Here is a 21213-nt window from a genome sequence, read left to right as displayed (position 1 = left end):
ATTAGGGTAATATAGAGTTGAAGATAGATGAGTGCATTGTATGTAATAAACTGTTGTTTAATGAAATTTTTTTTCTGTTTGCGATACATCCTAATCCTGCCTTTTTAACCTAAGGAAAAGTTGCTTCAAAGAGTGACATATTGACTTCTGGTCATGCCTAGTAACAATAAAATACATAAATAACACATTAACTGAGTGTTTCCCTTTTCATTCAGCTTCACAAACATTTGTCCCGGTAAGGGTTACCAATCTGTTTGGGGAGCCAGCACATACACAGATGACTCTTGTACAGGGCAGATCAATATAGCATGTGATAGGAATGCAAACTGAATACTATGAGTATATGAGAGGAGGAGAATGGAGCAGCACTACTTAGTAGAAATATAATGTGGTCCACAAATGTGAGTCACATGTTATTTGTTTATTTTTTATAGAAGTATAGCTGACACACAATGTTACGTTAGTTTTAGGTGTTCAACATAGTGACTCCACAAGTCTGTACATGCTGTGCTTGCCACAAGTGTAGCTACCATCTGTCACATGCGATACTGTTATTGCAATACCATTGAATACACATAGGTAATTTTAAATTTTCTGATAGCCACATTAAAAAAAGAGACAAGTGAATTTAATTTTGATACTACATTTATGTAATTCAAATCCAAAACATCATTTCAACATGTAATTTTTTTGCATTCTTTTTTTTTTTATACACTAATTCTTTACATTCCTTTTTACACACTAAGTTTTCAAAATCTATTGTTTTACGCTTAGCACATCTCAATTCTGGTTACTCACATTTCAAGGACTCAGTAGCCAGCGATATATGATGAGTAACTACTGTATCAGACAATGCAGTTTTATAGAATGTAGGGAAACATTATGTAAGAGAAGGCCTAGAATGATAGGCTGTGCAGGGAACAGCATTCCACAATGAGAGAAAAGTTTAAATAAAGATGAAATAAGAATTTGTAAAAAAAAAAAAAAAAAAAAAATTAAGCTCTTACTACATATTGGATCTATTCTGTGATCACTACTCTTATTAATTCATGTGACCTTCACAGCAGCCCTTTGAAGTAGTTACTATCATTATGTAGTGACTATATATCGTATAAACTATAAATTTTATGAACGAGGAAATAAGTAGTCAAGTAGCATGTATATATATATATATATATATATATATGTATGTATCTGTCTGTTTATCTGAGGAAGACAATAATGGCCCTCCAAAGATATCCACATCCAGATTCCAGGAACTTGCAAATATGTCAGGTTATATGGGAAGAGAGAATTAAGGTTGGTACTCAGATGAGTTTAAGATGGGGAGATTGCCCTGAATTACCCAAATGGGCCCAGTTAATCACAGGAGTCCTTTATATGTAGAAGAGGAAGGTAGAGAGGCGTATTTGACCCATCACATTGACTTTGAGACAGAAAAAAATGCTATGAGTCGAGGAATATATTGCCGGCCTCTAGAAAATGGAAAAGACAAGGAACCCGATTCTTACCTAGAACTTCCAGAAAGATAGCCCTGCCCAGTGAGACCAGTGTGGGAATTCTGACCTGTGAGATTATAAATGTCTCTTGTTTTAAGCTACTAAGTTTGTTACAGTAGCAAGGAAGAATAATACACTTTCAATATGGTAGGTTCTGGATAATGATACAAAATGTTTTTCTTAACCTTTTGTTCATTGGTAGCCATTTACAGGAATTAACTCAGGCCACTGTCTTTCTTAGATGTTGAGTTTCTTGATATTGTTTAGGTAGACAGTTTTTCTCGCAAATAGAAATATATGTACTAGTTGTGGTTCTGACTGAAATATTGGGAGTATGTAAGTACTTGATAAAGTGATAACTGCCCTTTTTAAGTCTGAGCAGTTTCAAGTTGCTAAGTCAGGGTATCATTTATGTATGAATTACCTTCTAGGTAAGTATACTTTACAGTTTTTTATGTAACTCTTAACTATCAGCCCCCAGATGTCACAAAGTTTATCTGTGGGTGATTAAAGTGAGTAAGACAAGAGATTGCCCACCCATACATAATAAAATCCTATTTCTCTACCTTCTGGAGAACAGTGAGAACAGCTTGGCCTGCAGGTTGATTGTCATATCCTGCCTCCTTCCCACCTACTTATTGCTGCAGAGAGGCGGGCCTTAGCCTCTCCTTAACGTTCTTGTGAGAAAAGGGCTTCCTTAGGTTAGTTCCATGGCAAACATGCTCTTAGAAGGAGAGAAGCTTCTATCTTGATTCTTGCTTGTATATGTTCTTTATCTTTCCTCTGTACTAACAGTGCAAAGATTTTGCTTCAGGGATATGTGTTTTATTCACCCTGTCATTTTCCTATATACTTAAAATACTACCTTTCTCAAAGTACTGACCTTTTGCAGTGCTCTGCAAACACATAGATATAGAGTGATTTTTTAAAAGAACGATTCCAGAGTTAAATGCTGGCTAAATGTAGACAACAATAGTAGAATTCATGGTGATGTGAAGTGTTTGTGAGTGTCTTTATTCTAACTTCAGAAGTGGAAAATTTATGCTTTTTCTGTTTGCCTGTACTCTGGGTGGTTGGTGAGTACAGCCTCATCTTCTGGAATTCTCTCTCTCTCTCTCTCTCTCTCTCTTTTTTTAAAGGTTTTATTTATTCATGAGAGGCACAGAGAGAGAGAGAGAGGCAGAGACATAGGCAGAGAGAGAAGTAGGCTCCCTACAGGGAACCTGATGCTGGACTTGATCCTGGGACGGGGATCACGTCCTGAGCTGAAGGCAGACGCTCAGCTGCTGAGCCACCCTAAGTGTTCCTTCTGGAATTCTCTTAATGGCTCATTCTCCATATGATTTTTCTGCCTTTATCCTCAGAGACTCTAGGCCATGCTGATTGCTCCTGAGTGATTACAGGTGCTTTTTGCCTGCTAAGCAATCCTTAAATGTAAAAACCAGGAATTAGGTGCAAGACAGATAAGGAGATGGTGATTGTGTTTTGCAGAGAGATTTTCACTTGCAGACTTTTAGGTATTTTCAAATTCTAATTTGATTTGATGCATTTAAGTAACAAGTCATGCAAAAAGGTTAAATTGATCCATTTTACAAGAGTTTGATGTGCAAACTCATTGCTTGTGTAAGGTAACCTATACCTGAGGCCAGAAGAGTGGCACACTTTGTCCCACTTGGTTTCTTGTCCCCATCTCTGGATCTTAGCTACACCAGACTATTGGCATGTTCAGACACATCCTGTACAGTAAGAGACGGCACAGAACAGTGGTCTGGGTATTGAGTCTGGAATCAAACACCCTGCATTTGAATCCTAGCTTCCTCATCTTTTAGCTGTGGATCTTAACTTTTTTTTTTTTTTTTTTTTTGGATCTTAACATTTTTGTGGCTCAGTTTCCATATTCAAAAACAGGTGTATAATAATAATTATTTCATAAAGTAGCAAGGATGAAGTTAGTTAATACATGTAATGGGCTTAAACAGTCCTTAGAACATAGTATTCAGTAAATATTAGCTCTTATTTTTCATTCATCATTTGTTTTTCTACCATTCTTAAGCTATTCTTAGGTTGTGTAGTGTTCCCCCCCCCCCACATCTATTTAAAATATTCTGTATCCTAACAGTCTTAATTGCTTTTACAAAGCTGCCTTATAATTTTTAGTTGTGAGTCTAACCTTGGCTATAGTTGGAATTGCCTATGGATATTGAATACTGATGCCTGCAGTTTCGGTCTTTGCTAGAGTTGTCTTGTAGTAGCTTTGAGAATGGATTGTTGAATTTCCAGAAATTTTCTATTGGATTGTTAAAGTATTGGTAGCTTAAAATCAGCCATAGTGGGAATATTTACACTCTTGAAATTGGCAGATACCACCACAGCATTTCTCTCAATCTGTTTGGTATTCCAGTGATTTGTTTATAAGCTTCTCTAATTAGATGTTGAGCTTTTTACTAGAGTATATTAGTTTGCTAGGGCTGCTGTTACAAAGTATCATGGACCGGGTAGCTTCAAAAACAGAAATTTATTGTTTCACAGTTCTGGAGGCCAGAAATCCTAAATGAAGGTGTTAACAGGGTTAGTTCCCTCTAAGGGTTGTGAGGGAATGATTCTTCCAGGCTTTTGTCCTTGGCTTATAAATAGTTACCTTCTTCCTCTGTCTCTTTATATTGTCTTTCCTCCTACGTGTGTCTCTGTGTCCAAATTTCACTTTTTTATGAGGACACTAGTCATACTGAACTAGGGCCTAACTTAAGGATCTTGCTTGAACTTGATTATCTCCATAAGGAACTTACCTCCAAATAAGGTCTCATTCTGAGGTGCTGGTGGTTAGGACTTCCACTTAAGGATTTTAGGGGGACGCAATTCAACCCATAACATAGGGCAGGGAACTTCTTTCTTCTTTTTCTATGCTCCTCTAGTGTTTACACAGTGAAGATTTGTTTTTGTTTTTTTTTTTAACAATTTTTTAAATTCTTTCTTTCTTTCTTTCTTTCTTTTTCTTGCTTTTATGTAGTTCTTCCGTTTGACTGGTGTTTGTTTCTTTATTGATGCGTGTGGGTCTGTATTTAGGTCTCTTATTTCTGTTTCTTTCTTTTTTTTCTTTCTTTTTCTTTTCTTTTCTTTTGTTTTTTCTATTTCTTTATCTTCTCTTCTCTTCTCTTCTCTTCTCTTCTCTTCTCTTCTCTTCTCTTTTCTTTTCTTTTCTTTTCTTTTCTTTCTTCTTTCCGATAGAGAGTGAGAGAGGCAGAGACACAGGAGGAGGGAGAAGCAGGCTCCATGCCGGGAGCCTGACGTGGGACTCAATCCCGGGACTCCAGGATCGCGCGCCCAGTGCCAAAGGCAAACATCAAACCATTGAGCCACCCAGGGATCCCCCTACAGTGAAGATTTGTTGAATGAAAAAGGAAACACCAGTTAGCTGGTGTGTTACGTATTATTTTTTATTCATTGTACCATGAGTTCCAGATAGTCGTCAATTTGTTGATTTTTTTTTTTTTTTTTTTTTTTGAAGTAGCTCTTTCTGGGCATAATATCAGAGTTAGTATTTATAGAGAAAAACTTTAGGAAGATTAGTTATTTTAGGTTATCTGAGGCAGGCTTGAGCTTATTAGTGAACTCAAAAAGCATATGATCTGAGTGAAATAGTCTTGATTTTGTGTCTGTTGCTGAGAAAATGCTTTTAATCATACATGAAAAAAATGAGATGAATTTCCACTGATCTGAGACTGTTTTAATGCTAAAAATCATCTTCAGGATTATGTAAGACTATGGAGCTCTGAGGAAAGTAGCATTTTGTTTTTGTTTTTGTTTTTGTTTTTTTTTTGCTTTTTCTCAAAGGCAAATATAATGTCACATAATGCTTTTGTGGTATTTATGATTGAAAAACATATTTGGAAACAGGAAGTATAAATTATTTTTTAAAAACCTATATGTTAGGATGATTATATATAATATTGTGGATAATATTTAAACTATGATTGTCTCAAAGTGTGTATACTTGGATGTGCTTTTTGAAGTTAAATTTTTTTTTTTTTTTAGATTTTTAAAATTTATTTATGAGAAACACAGGAGGGGGGGGGGGCAGAGACACAGGCAGAGGGAGAAGCAGGCTCCATGCAGGGAGTCCGATGTGGGACTCGACCTGGGTCTCCAGGATCATGCCCTGGGCTGAAGGCGGCACTAAACCACTGAGCCACCTGGGCTACTCCTGAAGTTAAATTTTTTTTTTTTTTTCAAGAGGAGATACTTCTCCACACCATTGCTTTTTTCTGAATAAGTACTGGAATTAGAATCTTATCCCAAAAATGTATTTGAAATACCCATTTGAGGGGCGCCTGGGTAGCTCAGTAGGTTAAGCTTCTAAATCTTGATTTTAGCTCAGGTCATGATCTCTGGGTTGTGAGATTGCCCTGCCTTGGACTCCTGCTCAACACAGGGTCTGAGATTCTCTTCCCCTGCTTCTCCCCCTGCTCATGAGCTCTCTCATGAGCTCTCTCATATAATTATATAATTATAATATCCCCCTGCTCATGAGCTCTCTCTCACTCTTTCTCTCTTAAATAAATAAATAAGTCTTTAAAAAAACCCCACGCATTTGCACAAGAATTTGTTAGTATAATTGTTTTTTTAATAGAAAAATTTTAATTAGAAGTTATAAAAGCTATATTTTTAGTTTTAATCAAGTGTAATTTACATGCAATAAAATTTACACATTTTAAGTGAGTCTTTCATGTCCAGCTTCTTTTAGCATAATGCCTGTGAAATTCATCCATGTTGCTGTGTATCAGTAGTTTTTTTTTTTTTAATTTTACAATAATACTGCATTGTAAGAATATACCAAAATGTGTCCGTTCATTCACTGGCTGAACATTTAGGGTTTTGCCTATTTCCAGTCAAGCTGATAAGAACATTTGTATACTAGTTTTTTCATGGAAATGTGTTTTTATTTATGGGTAGATACCTAGGGGATTGAAATTGCTCAACTGTATGGGTAGGAACGTACTTGAATGTATAAGAGACAGCCAAACTATTTTTTCACAGTAGTTGCCCAGTTATATACTCCCACAAGCAGGCTGTGAGAGTTGTAGTTGCTCTACATCTTTGCCAATCCTTGGCCTTGCAAGTCTTTTAAATTTTAGCCCTTATAGCGAGTGTGAAGAGGTGATTCATTTTGGATAAACTTTTTTTTTTTTTTTATTTTTTGATGACCAGTGTTTTCATGTCCTTATTGGCTATTCATGTATCTTTTTTTTGCCCATTTAAAAAAATTGGGTTGCTTTTCTGATTGTGCTATAAGAATTAGAATTCTTTCTGCATTCTGAATAAAAATCATTTGTTAGGTATATGTATTGTGATTATTTTCTCCCAGTCTGTGGCTTGCCTTTTTTTTAAAATTAATTAATTAATTAATTAATTTATTTTAAAGGTATTATTTATTTATTTATGATAGTCACAGAGAGAGAGAGAGGCAGAGACACAGGCAGAGGGAGAAGCAGGCTCCATGCACCAGGAGCCCGACGTGGGATTCGATCCCTGGGTCTCCAGGATCACGCCCTGGGCCAAAGGCAGGCGCCAAACCGCTGCGCCACCCAGGGATCCCCGCTGCGCCACCCAGGGATCCCTGTGGCTTGCCTTTTAAGTTTCTTTCTTTTTTTTTTTTTAATTAAGTCTTTATTTTTATTTTTTTATCTTTTAAGATTTTATTTATTTACTTGTGAGAGACAGAGAGAGAGAGAGGCAGAGACACAGGCAGAGGGAGAAGCAGGCTCCATGCGGGGAGCCCGACGTGGGACTCCATCCTAGGTTCCCAGGATCACACCCCGGGCCGAAGGTGGCGCTAAACCGCTAAGCCACAGGGGCTGCCCGCCTTTTAATTTTCTTGATGATCTTAGGAAAACAGGTTTTATTTTTGATGGAAGTCAAATTTGTCAATTTCCTTTTTTTTTTTTTTTTTTTTTTTATGATTAGTGCTTTTGGTGATGTAAGAAATCTTTTGCCTGTTTCAAGGTCATGAAGATTTTTGTCTTATGTTTTCTGCCAGAAGTTTTATAGTTTTAACTTTTGACTCTATTAAGTATTTTGATTTAATTTTTGGGCATAGTATGAGTGTAGGGATTGGAGATTCTTTTTCTCCACATAATTACCAGTTTTCACATCAGTAGTTGAAAAGACTGTTCTATCCACATCGAATTATGTTGCTGCCAAAGGCTTTATTTTGAATTTAAATTTGGAAAGTGACCTAGAATTTTATGTTTTTATGGTAGTTTAGACACTGACTTTCTAGGATGTCATTTTTAAAAGTGTGGTGTTTTTTGGTCTCAATAGTTATTTACATAGAGTTAGAAACATAGAGTGGTTGGGATAGGAGCTTTAGAATCCCGCTGTGCCAGCTTCTCCCTAATAGACCCAATTAGAGGTGAATATAAAATAGATGGCTGTGTGTATGTACGTGGGTTTGTGAGAGAGAAATTAAGCTAAGGCACCTGTGGAACATCCAGGAAAGCACATCAATACATATTGCACAATTGGTACAGTCTTAAGTAATCAGTTTTAGAGTTTAGTAACTTCTGTTGTTAATTTTTCTTTTGTTTAAAAAATAACCTGAGTATAGGCAAGACTTTCTACACCTTTTTGTTTTCTTGTCTTTGAAGACTGACATTTAGGTGACCATTGAGTAACTTATTTTGTTTCTTGTGAAATGAAAATGCTTTGTTTCTATTTAAAAACCTTTCAAGCATCAGAAATAGGTGAGATGGTATGGGGGTGTGTGTGCAGTGATTTCTGAAGTCACATGTGAGCTTTTCCTTTCTTCATCTCTGTTCCCTCAGAGTGCAAAAGTGCTACTGGAGACCCATCTTAGTAGCTACTGAGAATATTCCTTATTGCTGACATGTTTTTTACTCTGTGCCTGTCCTGCCAAATTACATCTGTCCTAAAGCTCTCCTCCTTTTATCCCTTTTCATTTGAGTACACGACTACCCCTTTCTCTCATTCTTTAGTAGCAGTAATAGTAGTAATAATAGTGACAGTAGCTAACTATATTTTAGATGCTATTGTAAGGGCTTTATATTTACTAACTGATTTATTTTTTTTAATTTATTTTTTATTGGTGTTCAACTTACCAACATACAGAATAACCCCCAGTGCCGTCACCCATTCACTCCCACCCCCCGCCCTCCTCCCCTTCTACCACCCCTAGTTTGTTTCCCAGAGTTAGCAGTCTTTACGTTCTGTCTCGCTTTCTGATATTTCCCACACATTTCTTCTCCCTTCCCTTATATTCCCTTTCACTATTATTTATATTCCCCACATGAATGAGAACATATAATGTTTGTCCTTCTCCGACTGACTTACTTCACTCAGCATAATACCCTCCAGTTCCATCCACGTTGAAGCAAATGGTGGGTATTTGTCATTTCTAATAGCTGAGTAATATTCCATTGTATACATAAACCACATCTTCTTTATCCATTCATCTTTCGATGGACACCGAGGCTCCTTCCACTGTTTGGCTATCGTGGCCATTGCTGCTAGAAACATCGGGGTGCAGGTGTCCCGGCGTTTCATTGCATCTGTATCTTTCGGGTAAATCCCCAACAGTGCAATTGCTGGGTTGTAGGGCAGGTATATTTTTAACTGTTTGAGGAACCTCCACACAGTTTTCCAGAGTGGCTGCACCAGTTCACATTCCCACCAACAGTGTAAGAGGGTTCCCTTTTCTCCGCATCCTCTCCAACATTTGTGGTTTCCTGCCTTGTTAATTTTCCCCATTCTCACTGGTGTGAGGTGGTATCTCATTGTGGTTTTGATTTGTATTTCCCTGATGGCAAGTGATGCAGAGCATTTTCTCATATGCATGTTGGCCATGTCTATGTCTTCCTCTGTGAGATTTCTGTTCATGTCTTCTGCCCATTTCATGATTGGATTGTTTGTTTCTTTGGTGTTGAGTTTAATAAGTTCTTTATAGATCTTGGAAAGTAGCCCTTTATCTGATAGGTCATTTGCAAATATCTTCTCCCATTCTGTAGGTTGTCTTTGAGTTTTGTGGACTATTTGTTTTGCTGTGCAGAAGCTTTTTATCTTGGTGAAGTCCCAATAGTTTATTTTTGCTTTTGTTTCTTTTGCCTTCGTGGATGTATCTTGCAAGAAGTTACTGTGGCCGAGTTCAAAAAGGGTGTTGCCTGTGTTCTTCTCTAGGATTTTGATGGAATCTTGTCTCACATTTAGATCTTTCATCCATTTTGAGTTTATCTTTGTGTATGGTGAAAGAGAGTGGTCTAGTTTCATTCTTCTGCATGTGAATGTCCAATTTTCCCAGCACCATTTATTGAAGAGACTGTCTTTCTTCCAATGGATAGTCTTTCCTCCTTTATCGCATATTAGTTGACCATAAAGTTGAGGGTCCACTTCTGGGTTCTCTATTCTGTTCCATTGATCTATGTGTCTGTTTTTGTGCCAGTACCACACTGTCTTGATGACCACAGCTTTGTAGTACAACCTGAAATCTGGCATTGTGATGCCCCCAGCTATGGTTTTCTTTTTTAAAATTCCCCTGGCTATTCGGGGTCTTTTCTGCTTCCACACAAATCTTAAAATAATTTGTTCTAACTCTCTGAAGAAAGTCCATGGTATTTTGATAGGGATTGCATTAAACGTGTACATTGCCCTGGGTAACATTGACATTTTCACAATATTAATTCTGCCAATCCATGAGCATGGAATATTTTTCCATCTCTTTGTGTCTTCCTCAGTTTCTTTCAGAAGTGTTCTATAGTTTTGAGGGTATAGATCCTTTAGATCTTTGGTTAGGTTTGTTCCTAGGTATCTTATGCTTTTGGGTGCAATTGTAAATGATACTGACTCCTAATTTCTCTTTCTTCAGTCTCATTGTTAGTGTATAGAAATGCCACTGATTTACTGGGCATTGATTTTGTATCCTGCCACGCTACCGAATTGCTGTATGAGTTCTAGCAATCTTGGGGTGGAGACTTTTGGGTTTTCTATGTAGAGTATCATGTCATCAGCGAAGAGGGAGAGTTTGACTTCTTCTTTGCCAATTTGAATGCCTTTAATGTCTTTTTGTTGTCTGATTGCTGAGGCTAGGACTTCCAGTACTATGTTGAATAGCAGTGGCGCGAGTGGACATCCCTGTCTTGTGCCTGATCTTAGGGGAAAGGCTCCCAGTGCTTCCCCATTGAGAATGATATTTGCTGTGGGCTTTTCATAGATGGCTTTTAAGATGTCGAGGAATGTTCCCTCTATCCCTACACTCTGAAGAGTTTTGATCAGGAATGGATGCTGTATTTTGTCAAATGCTTTCTCTGCATCTAATGAGAGGATCATATGGTTCTTGGTTTTTCTCTTGCTGATGTGATGAATCACATTGATTGTTTTACGGGTGTTGAACCAGCCTTGTGACCCGGGGATAAATCCTACTTGGTCATGGTGAATAATTTTCTTAATGTACTGTTGGATCCTATTGGCCAGTATCTTGTTGAGAATTTTTGCATCCATGTTCATCAGGGATATTGGTCTGTAATTCTCCTTTTTGGTGGGGTCTTTGTCTGGTTTTGGAATTAAGGTGATGCTGGCCTCATAGAACGAATTTGGAAGTACTCCATCTCTTTCTATCTTTCCAAACAGCTTTAGGAGAATAAGTATGGTTTCTTCTTTAAACGTTTGATAGAATTCCCCTGGGAAGCCATCTGGCCCTGGACTCTTGTGTCTTGGGAGGTTTTTGATGACTGCTTCAATTTCCTCCCTGGTTATTGGCCTGTTCAGGTTTTTTATTTCTTCCTGTTCCAGTTTTGGTAGTTTGTGGCTTTCCAGGAATGCGTCCATTTCTTCTAGATTGCCTAATTTATTGGTGTATAGCTGTTCATAATATGTTTTTAAAATCGTTTGTATTTCCTTGGTGTTGGTAGTGATCTCTCCTTTCTCATGATTTTATTAATTTGAGTCTTCTCTCTCTTCTTTTTAATAAGGCTAGCTGATGGTTTATCTATCTTATTAATTCTTTCAAAGAACCAACTCCTGGTTCTGTTGATCTGTTCCACAGTTCTTCTGGTCTCGATTTCGTTGAGTTCTGCTCGAATCTTTATTAACTCTCTTCTTCTCCTGGGTGTAGGATCTATTTGCTGTTTTTTCTCTAGCTCCTTTATGTGTAAGGTTAGCTTTTGTATTTGAGTTCTTTCCAGTTTTTGAATGGATGCTTGTATTGCGATGTATTTCCCCCTTAGGACTGCTTTTGCTGCATCCCAAAGATTTTGAACGGTTGTATCTTCATTCTCATTAGTTTCCATGAATCTTTTTAATTCTTCCTTAATTTCTTGGTTGACCCTTTCATCTTTTAGCAGGATGGTCCTTAACCTCCACGTGTTTGAGGACCTTCCAAACTTCTTGTTGTGATTTAGTTCTAATTTCAAGGCATTATGGTCTGAGAATATGCAGGGGACAATCCCAATCTTTTGGTATCGGTTCAGACCCGATTTGTGACCCAGTATGTGGTCTATTCTGGAGAAAGTTCCATGTGCACTTGAGAAGAATGTGTATTCAGTTGAGTTTGGATGTAAAGTTCTGTAGATATCTGTGAAATCCATCTGGTCCAGTGCATCATTTAAAGCTCTTGTTTCTTTGGAGATGTTGTGCTTAGAAGACCTATCGAGTATAGAAAGAGCTAGATTGAAGTCACCAAGTATAAGTGTATTATTATCTAAGTATTTCTTTACTTTGGTTAATAATTGATTTATATATTTGGCAGCTCCCACATTCGGGGCATATATATTGAGGATTGTTAAGTCCTCTTGTTGGATAGATCCTTTAAGTATGATATAGTGTCCCTCTTCATCTCTCACTACAGTCTTCGGGGTAAATTTTAGTTTATCTGATATAAGGATGGCTACCCCTGCTTTCTTTTGAGGACCATTCGAATGGTAAATGGTTCTCCAACTTTTTATTTTCAGGCTGTTGGTGTCCTTCTGTCTAAAATGAGTCTCTTGTAGACAGCAAATAGATGGGTCCTGCTTTTTTATCCAGTCTGAAACCCTGCGCCTATTGATGGGGTCATTAAGCCCGTTCATGTTCAGAGTTACTATTGAGAGATATGAGTTTAGTGTTATCATGATATCTATTCAGTCCTTGTTTTTGTGGATTGTTCCACTGAACTTCTTCTTAAAGGGGAATTTTAAGAGTCCCCCTTAAAATTTCTTGCAGAGCTGGTTTGGAGGTCACATATTCTTTCAGTTGCTGCCTGTCTTGGAAGCTCTTTATCTCTCCTTCCATTTTGAATGAGAGCCTTGCTGGATAAAGTATTCTTGGTTGCATGTTCTTCTCATTTAGGACCCTGAATATATCCTGCCAGCCCTTTCTGGCTTGCCAGGTCGCTGTGGAGAGGTCTGCTGTTACCCTAATACTCCTCCCCATAAAAGTCAGGGATTTCTTGTCTCTTGCTGCTTTAAGGATCTTCTCTTTATCTTTGGAATTTGCAAGCTTCACTATTAAATGTCGAGGTGTTGAACGGTTTTTATTGATTTTAGGGGGGGATCTCTCTATTTCCTGGATCTGAATGCCTGTTTCCCTTCCCAGATTAGGAAAGTTTTCAGCTAGAATTTGTTCAAATACATATTCTGGCCCTCTGTCCCTTTCGGCGCCCTCGGGAACCCCAATTAAACGTAGGTTTTTCTTCCTCAGGCTGTCGTTTATTTCTCTTAATCTATCTTCATGGTCTTTTAATTGTTTGTCTCTTTTTTCCTCAGTTTCCCTCTTTGCTATCAACTTGTCTTCTATGTCACTCACTCGTTCTTCCACCTCGTTAACCCTCGTCGTTAGGACTTCTAGTTTGGATTGCATCTCATTCCATTGATTTTTAATTTCTGCCTGATTAGCTCTAAATTCTGCAGTCAGGAAGTCTCTTGAGTCCTTTATGCTTTTTTCTAGAGCCACCAGTAGCTGTATAATAGTGCTTCTGAATTGGCTTTCTGACATTGAATTGTAATCCAGATTTTGTAACTCTGTGGGAGAGAGGACTGTTTCTGATTCTTTCTTTTGAGGTGAGGTTTTCCTTCTAGTCATTTTGCTCAGTGCAGAGTGGCCAAAAGCAAGTTGTATTGGGAAAAGGAGAAAAAGAGAGGAGAGAAAGAAGGAAAGAAAAGAGAAAGAGGAAAAAAAAAAGGAAGAAAAAAAAGAAGAAAAAGAGAAAGAAAAAGAAAGAATGGGGAAAAAGGGGTGGGGGAAGGAAACAAATCAAAAAGCAAAACAAAACAAAACAAAACAACAACAACAAAAAAAAAAAGAAAGAAAGAAAGAAAAAAAGAACCAAGGGGGAGTATCTTTTGATTCTGTGTACTTTAAGTCCCTTGGTCCCCTGGAACTTGTCCGTCTAGCTGGTCTTCTGGGGGAGGGGCCTGTTGTGCTGATTTTCAGGTGTTAGCACTTGGGGGAGCTGTTCTGCCCCCTGCGTGGTGCAGGGCTCAGTGGGGTTGTTTACCCCTTGAGGCCCCTGGAGGAACAACCGCAGTGGCGGGGCCAGCTCTGGAGCCCTGGATTCAGCCCCCGCAGTAACTACGGAGCTCTCGGTCTGCAGGGCCTGGAGGCTCCGGGGCGGGGCCGCCGATCTGCTCAGCTCGGGGCAGGAGCGTCCTTGCTGTCCTGGGCCCTCCTGGCCTCTGCCTGTCCCGGGGGAAGCCGGATCCTGGGCTGTGTCCCGGCGCCCTGTGCTCCGGGCCTGCGCTGGTGGATTCGCGTTCCCGGGCCGCGCAGCCCCCTCCGCGGAGCCGCCGCCCGAGCCCCCCGAGCTGCTCCGGGTCCCGCCGTGCGCGCTGCAGCCCTTAGGGAGCTCGGCGCACTCTCCCGGGGCGCAGGTGTCTGTTAGTGTCCCCGGGAGCCCGAGGGCATCCCCGCCCTCCTGGGTCCTGCTCCAACTCCCTGCGAGCCCCTTTCCGCCCGGGAAGGTCGGTGCAGCTCCTGCGTCTCCGGGTCGGGGCTCTCCTGTCCTGGGGACACTCGCCCCGGCTTTAGCCCGGCTCCTTGCGGGGCCCCTCCCCCTTGGAGGCCTTTTATTTCTTTATTTCTTTTTTCCCGTCTTCCTACCTTGATAGAAGCGGGAACTCTTCTCACTGTAGCATTCCACGTATTCTCTCTTTAATTCTCAGGCCGAATTCATAGATTTTCAGGATAATTTGAAGGTTTTCTAGGTAATTTGTTGGAGATAGGTGATTTGGGGACCCTACTCTTCCACCATCTTGCCCCTCCTCTACTAACTGATTTAAACTTCACAAACATCCTTTGAGGGAGCTGCTGTTATTTTAATACAGATTTTATAGATGAGGAAGCTGAAGCAGAGAGATGTTAAGTCTAGGGTTCCACAACTGGTAAGTGGCAGACCTGGGATTTGGTCCAGACTTCCCGGCTCTGAGGCACATGCTTCTAACCACTGTGTTATAGAGCCTGTCAGGAAAAACATGAAGGAAGCAACCATTCCCATCCTTCATCTCTGTTTCTGGACTTAAAAAGGAATAATGTTTTACAGCATAGTCGACATATTATTTGGTTGATATTTCATGAAATTTTCATTCTTTTATAATGCATATTACAGTTTGTATTTCTATCTCTGGCACTAAAGTTTCTAACAAAAAGCATGTGTGTTTAAAACAAAATAGCTTTATTTCTAAAGCTATTACTTTACAAACCACAATCCCATGTGTCTGGTAGAAACCACAGGCCTTCCTAGCATGCAGTTCTTCTTCTGGGAAAGCATCTTAGAAGAGGTGAGTCTTGGCCCACTTGTAAATAAGAATGTGTGCAGATGGCTCGGATATGGTCTGTGGAGATGGGTGGTAAAAAGACCCATGATTGTGATGAGCTGAAAGTTTAAGAAAGGATGGAGGTTTTAAAATGTTTTCCAGAGAATTCATCCTTAGAGAAAATTTCCAGGGTCAGAGTAGAAGAGCTAGGAGGTCATGACTCTGGCCAGAAATGAATGGCTTTTCAAGGCCGTTTGGCTTTTTCTGTCTCCATTCCTCCCCCCTTCATGTTTTCCCTTTCCTTTTGGTTTTCCAAGTTCTCTAATCCTCTTAGTTTTTCCTCACCTCATTGTGGGAAGAAGTCCTTTTCTGTCAGGTTTGCCAAGACAGCTTGGAGACTTTTTGATGCAGCTTTATCATAAAGGAAAAAAAAGTAACAATCACGATAAAAGGAGAAAAAGTAAAACTGAAAGTCTAGAAAAAGCTAGGAACATTTTAGAAAGACGTGAATTTCCCTACTACAGACCTCTTACATTAAGGTAAAATCTCTTAACGCTTTTCTTCTCTTGAGGGGCACAGCCACTTTGGTTAGTTCCTGGGCCTTGGGCCTCTGTTGTGAGGCCTCAAGGAGCTTGCACAGTGAGTGAGAACTTCTCAGTCCTCCCTCTCACTCCCCAACAGGCCTGTCCTCTTTGGCTGGGGCTAGTGTGTGTCTTTACCTCCATTCTCTCTAATCCTGCAGGGGCCCTAGATCTACTTTTAGTTTTTGATTCCCAGGGGCAATTTGGCTCAGATTTCATCACCTCTGTTTGGTGGGGAGGACTGGGAGGAGGATCCTCCTGGTCTGCAGAATCTGATTTGTACTCAGCCTGCCTGTTGGTTGATCTAAAGCAGGCTTCCAGCTAAAATCAAACTTTGGGTCTTCCTTGCCTTGGTTCAGTGCTGGCTATGTGGACTGGGATAGAGGTCACCAACTCTCTTAAGAGGCTGTCTGTGTCATTGTGTCCACTTCCTTCTCTGGGCAACAAAAAATTTCCTTTTTTCATTTTGAAAATCTCTTATTCTGTAGTGAGTTCTTACAGAACTTTACAAAATCAAATGTGAACATAATCAGCTCATGTAAATGAAAAGCTGGAAGGTAGGCTTAGAATCAGGCATGGCTGGATCTAGGAGCTCTTTTCCTTTGTCTCTTCCTGTGTTCACCTTCCTCTCATGTTCCACAAGGTGGCAGGATGGCTCCAGCCATTTGGTCACTGGACTCCTAGACTCCCAGGTTCAAGTCTAGGGAAGTGGATGAACCTTTCCTGGGAGCTCCTGCATAAATTCTGTGGTCCATTCTTTTCTTTCTCTTGCTCTTTCTTTATAAACAGTTTTGTTTTTTGAAGAGGTAATATGTTCTAGTGGTTCAAAAATGTAAAAAGTATTTTAAGCATGTGGAGTGAAAAGACTTTCGTATCATCCTTTTTATTAGTAGGAAACACCTCTTTTTGTCTTATTTAATGATTTCTGTCCTCCATTCTGTCTTGCCTGATAGTAAAATCTTGTTCACTGCTTTCTTTTTATTTGTATTTGACTAGTATATTCATCTAGACAATTTTTTTTCCAGCTATCATTTTATTTTTGACCTTTCTGAATTACTTTCTTGTTAGTTTTACTCCTTTTTTGTAGCACAGAGGGTTTTTTTTTCCCCTTGGTAATCCAATCTGAGATCAGCTCTCTTTTAATAAGGAAGTTTACCCCATTTACATTTGTTTTTGGGCAGATATATCTGTTATTAACTTGTCCAGATCATTTTATTCTCTGTTTTTATATCTTTTGAAGCATCTATGTTACCTTTTTCTTTGCTGTTTTTGTGTCTAGTTTTTCTGATAGTTGTCAGGTAGTGGTTGGTTTCATTATTTTAGTTTCACATAATGCTCCTAGTCTCCATATAGTTCTGTACTATAAGTGACGATAAAATTAATGAATTTCATACTAATTCTAATAGACATTGTAACTCTATTACATGGCCTGTTTTATTCATTCTGGATGTGTATTGGATTCTATTCTCTGAGGAGAGAATTAATCACTCAGCCAGGAAGCTTGGAACTCAATCAGTATTTTTATCATCAGTAAGAATGCTGTCAGAAGAGGATTTGTGAGTTTTCCTATAGCAGATTGTCAGCCTTTAACAAGGCTCTTTTTGTCTATAAAAATTATAGTTTCTAAAGTTAGCACAGATCATAAAATTGGTAGGCTGACATTTGTTTGGTCGCAATTGAACAACGTTAAATCAACATCTCTGTAGGTGGTCTGTTGTGCAACACCAGAGAGTCATCAGTTTTATGTTTAGGTTGACATTAAAAGATATTATTTGGTCTGAAGTTCCTTAATTTTAGTGTGGGTTCCACACTTGTTGAGAGTTTTATCGCCATTTAATTTTTCCAAAACAATATATTTGGCAACAGAGAGGCATGTTACATATGAAAAGGATTTTTAAAAAGTAGAAATCTTAATTTAAAACAGTCCAGCTTGGTATACCCCATGTAATAACTGAGGCTCCTCTTTTGACTATATTCCTTCCATCCAGCACAGAAGGGGCATCACCACCCTGGATCTAGGACATAGCATAGCCTCTGTTCAGCCTCTCCCATTAAGGAGGCTTCAGCCCCAGCTACAAACAGCCTCTGTAGAAGGTGGGAAGGGGAGAGTGTTTTTAGAATTTTTTAGTCTCAGGTCAGTTACATGACCATAGTTGACTTCCTTTATTTGGAGTGGAAAGGTACTTATACTGTCCACCTGTAACAGAGCAGCTGAAACATACACTGTTGTTGGAGATTTCCTTTTCCTCTTTGTACTCTGATCCTGCGGTGACTGCCAGTTTCATTCCTGTAGACCTACCATTTTCAGTCTGCAGTCGGCCTGTGAATCACTCTGAAAATCCTTTGGCAAATGAAAATGCCCCTTCTACCTTAACTTCCTGTGAATTCAGATTTAATGCACTCAGGACATGGGATCTGTGCTCTTAATGTGTGGTGCAGGTGATTCTGATGCAGGTATTCCACAGGTTAGTTCAAGGAAATCAAGATTGACAATTCTGTGCTTAATGTGGAAGTTTTACTAAAATCTAGTTTGACAAAATTCTGGTTGGGTATCACTCATTATGTACACAGTGTTTGAAGTAGACATTTGTTTCAAAGAGAGTGATTTAATTTACCATAACTTTCTCCAATTAAGAAGTCTGGCAAAACACAGATTTTATAACTCCAACCAGTTTGTGGAAAAAATGTTTGCATGAAGATGTTCAATATACAGATTGCAGAACGATGAGTTTAACACTCTTGTAATGCTTCCGTGAAAGCCTCAAGGATAACTGACAAGTCCATTCTTATCAAATTTAATAGGTTTCTAAATCCTATCTGCTTATCAAACAAAACGTTAATTAGAACAGTAATTGAGTAACCAGCTGCCTCTTGCATTCATTCCAGGAATTTGTACAAAATCAGTGTGGAGCTCATGTAAGGTCATTCACTGCTTTTTGAATTGCTAAATAATAACTTCTCTACAGGTTTCTAAAAATCCAAGTATTAAGGGAGTCTAACAGGAAGATAAAAATTGATAAGAGATTTGTAATAGTCTGATACTCTCTCTCTGGTGGATTAAGGTGAAAAAAATCCTTCTTCAGCACCACAGATGGGAGAAAATCCTCCCTCTTAGATTTCTTCCCGGATCAGCTTATGCTTGCCTAGTCTTGTAGTAGAACAGAAAAAGCCTTTGGAGCTAGGTATGCTGGCACAGATTTTCTGGGGGAAAAATAAAACAACAAACCACTAAGAAATCAAGCTTCTAACTAAGCAACACAGAACATCATGACAAGTATGATATATCTGAGGAATGCAAGGATTTTTCAGCATCAGAAAATATGAGTAATATATAAAAAAATTAAGTGAGATATAAGCCATGTGATTATTTTAACACATGTAGAAAGAACATTAAGATTCAGTAATCCTTTATGACTAAAGATTTTTCTCCCCCTAAACTGAGAAACTTCCTAAACCTTGGCCAATGAGTCATTTATTCCAAAACCTATAGCAAGCTTCCTACTTAAGAGTGAAACTTTAGAAGCTTCCTATTATTATCAGTCAGAAGACAATGGATGCCTCTTTGCATTGTTTTTTTTTAAAGATTTTATTTATTTATTCATGAGAGATTCAGAGAGAGAGAGAGAGGCAGAGACACAGGCCGAGGGAGAAGTAGGCTCCATGCAGGGAGCCTGACGTGGGACTTGATTCCGGGTCTCCAGGATCACACCCCGGGCTGAAGGCGGCACCAAACCGCTGAGCCACACCGGGGCTGCCCTCTTTGCATTATTTTTAATCAACACAGCCTGAAGGTCTTAGCCAGTAGTGTAATGAGATAGGAAAAAGAAAAGAATAGAAATTGTAAAGGAGAGATAAAAATATCTTTTATTTTCGAGGTGATATTAATATATACATAGACAATACAACAAAGGAAATTAGAGTATTTAGTATAGTTGCTGCATATAAAAATCAGTAGGTTCTGTATACTGTGATAACCCTCTAGTAAATATGTTTTCTTTTATAGTAATGTTAATGTATTATAATATATTAGATATAATATATTTAAGAGTCAGCAAACCAAAGAATATAAAACATGGAGAAAATTAAAGAATGTTATTGTTACATAGAAAAGACATAGAAGAGTTGTGCTGTCTTTAATAGTAGGATATCTTGATTTGTTAAGATATTTTACTCTACATTAATTCATTGCGTATCCAGTCAAAATCCTAATAAGGATTTTACTCACTTGACAAGATGAACCTAAAATTTATAAAGAAAATCAAAGGCCCACCAGTAGTCAAGACAGTCTTGAAAAGCAAGGGGTCTGGCCACACTGATACCAAGCCATGGCCGTTTAGATACTATAGTCCTGATACAGATATATACAAAAAGATCAGTGGAACAGGATAGAGAAGCCAGTAATAGGGTCACACATATACAGAAACATGATATGCATTGGAGGCAGCATTATGAAGTGGTAGGAAAAGATGGAATGTTCTGTAAGTGTTGTTTTGAACTTTAATTGATAATCATATGGAAAAATCAAACTATATTTCTAACTTCATACCATCCTCCAATATAAATTCAGGTGAATTTAATTTGAAAAGCAAATCTTAAAAAATTCACTGGAAAATATAAGAACTAATGGAATACTTAGTACTTGAAAATTAACAGAGGTTCATCTGTCTTCATGTATAAATCTTATAATACTGAGTGCAAAAGCAAGTTTTAGGAGGATAGGTGTAATAAAGTACCACGTACATAAAATCTAAAACATAAAACAATATCTTGCATAAAGATGCCAAGGTATACTGCAAAGTATGAAAACAAATGTAGTAATATATACCAAATAAGAGATAGTATTTACCTTTTCACATGGTAAAGAGATGAATATGACTGTGGAGGGATGTGTGCAGTGTTTTATTATTTATTTAATGTAAAGTTCTATTTTTTAGATGAAAATGTTCTAAAGCAACATGGAATAATAAATGTTAATAACATCAAGTGAGAATCCAATAATAAATGGTTGAATAAATTACAGCTTTTACATACTATGAAATATTTTCCTGCCATTAAAAACAAATAGTGTAGTAGGTCACTTTATGTGAAGGGATTTCCAAGAGTTACTGCTTATGAAGAAAATAAGATACAGAAAAGTTTCTGTGAAGTCATCCCACTTTTATAAAATAAGGATGTGTATAATATATGCTTGTGTATGAACATATGAACATGAAAAAAAAAAAACAGGGAAGGATTCATTCTGGGCTGTTAACATGGGTTGGGAGTGAGGTGATGGGGAAGGAGAGGGGGAGGAGAAATGGGGAGCCAAACAAAACCAAATGAGACAGAAAGTGTATTACCCAGCATGGGTGATATGGTTTTGCTTATGTACTTACATAATCTCATACACACACACAAGCA

The 21213-nt window shown here is 38.4% G+C and overlaps 1 protein-coding gene across 6 annotated transcripts in view; it reads left to right on the top strand.

The window, feature by feature from the left end:
• The window catches only part of MSH3 (mutS homolog 3), a 185132-nt gene that overhangs the window by 33718 nt on the left and 130201 nt on the right, over nucleotides 1–21213 (top strand). The gene's annotated exons all lie outside the window — the stretch shown is intronic.

Source organism: Canis lupus, chromosome 3 (assembly GCF_011100685.1).
Source record: "Canis lupus familiaris isolate Mischka breed German Shepherd chromosome 3, alternate assembly UU_Cfam_GSD_1.0, whole genome shotgun sequence".
In the NCBI taxonomy this organism is placed as follows: Eukaryota; Metazoa; Chordata; class Mammalia; order Carnivora; family Canidae; genus Canis; species Canis lupus.
The sequence above is the reverse complement of the archived record's forward strand: the minus strand, read 5'-3'. Positions and strand labels throughout refer to the sequence as shown.